The sequence below is a fragment of the Rattus norvegicus genome, chromosome 9, assembly GCF_021556685.1.
Source record: "Rattus norvegicus strain SHRSP/BbbUtx chromosome 9, alternate assembly SHRSP_T2T, whole genome shotgun sequence".
NCBI lineage: Eukaryota > Metazoa > Chordata > Mammalia > Rodentia > Muridae > Rattus > Rattus norvegicus.
The window spans coordinates 41,077,259-41,078,500 of NC_141542.1; the positions used below are offsets into that span (position 1 = coordinate 41,077,259).

At 44.0% G+C, this 1,242-nt stretch overlaps 1 pseudogene; it reads left to right on the plus strand.

The window, feature by feature from the left end:
• The first annotated feature begins 335 nt into the window (after positions 1-335).
• On the plus strand, positions 336-798 carry LOC108352020 (60S ribosomal protein L23a pseudogene; annotated as a pseudogene).
• Positions 799-1,242: the final 444 nt, after the last annotated feature.

Sequence of the window (1,242 nt, forward strand, 5' to 3'; positions counted from 1 at the left end):
ACATGGGAACCTAAGCTATGGGTGGATACATGGAGCTATTTCAGAAGGAAAAGACGCCGTGCTTCTCAGGGTGACGGAAGGGTGCTACAAGCCCAGTAGAAGGACTTGTTCTTTATTCTTGGAGAAAGGACACGGGCTCATCAGAACAAGAAAGGAAGAGGCAAGAAATCCAAGTGCAAATGGGTTCTGTAGCTTCCTGGGGAAGAAAATGGGGTCTAATGGCCGTTAATGTTCTCCATCTATATGAGGTAAAGTCATCTTCTTGGAGGGAAAAGGGAAAAGAAGCAGAACATACCGCTAACAGAGAGACGAGAAAGCCTGAAGTGGTCACCAAGATGGCGCCGAAAGAGAAGGAGGAAGCTCCTGCCCCTCCCAAAGCCGAAGCCAAAGCAAAGGCCTGGAAAACTAAGAAGGCAGTGCTGAAAGGCGTCCACAGTCACAAAAAGAAGATCCAAACGTCACCCACTTTCCAGCGGCCCGAGACCCTAGGGCTCCAGAGGCAGCCAAAATATCCTGGAAAGAGTGCACCTGGGAGAAACAAGCTTGACCACTATGCTATCATCAAATTCCCACTGACCACCAAGTCAGCCACGAAGTAAATAGAGGACAACAACATGTTTGTGTTCATTGTGGACGTCAAGGCCAACAAGCACTGGATCAAACAGGCCATGAAGAAACTATGATGTTGATGTTGCCAAAGTCAACGCCCTGATAAGGCTTGATGGAGAGAAGGCATATGTTTGCTTGACTCCTGGTTATGATTCTCTAGATGTTGCCAACAAGATTGGGATCATCTAAAGTGAGTCCAGATGGCTAAATCTAAATATACACTTTTTTTTTCACCATAAAAAAAAAGAGAGAGGAAGCCTGATCTTAAGAGTCATTGATCTTGTCCACTTGTTACATTAGCTATGAGCTAAGTAATCCTGACTCATTCTGTTTAACCCATCCCCCAAGTAAAAGAATATTAACATTCACGTAGACATACAGAGACTCCTAAGATGTTGGATCTTAAAATAATTATACATTGTATAGCAGAATTGTCATGATGCAGATGATAACACTGACAATTGATTTAAACAGCTTACCTCAAAGTCAGTTGTTGGCTATGGTGGCTTGAATAAATTTGGTTCTCATATCCTCATATGTTTAAATACTTGGTCCCGGGTTGGTGGAACTGTTTTGGAAGGATGAGGAGGTGTGGCCTTGTTGAAGGAGCTGTATCGCTGGAAATGGGCTTTG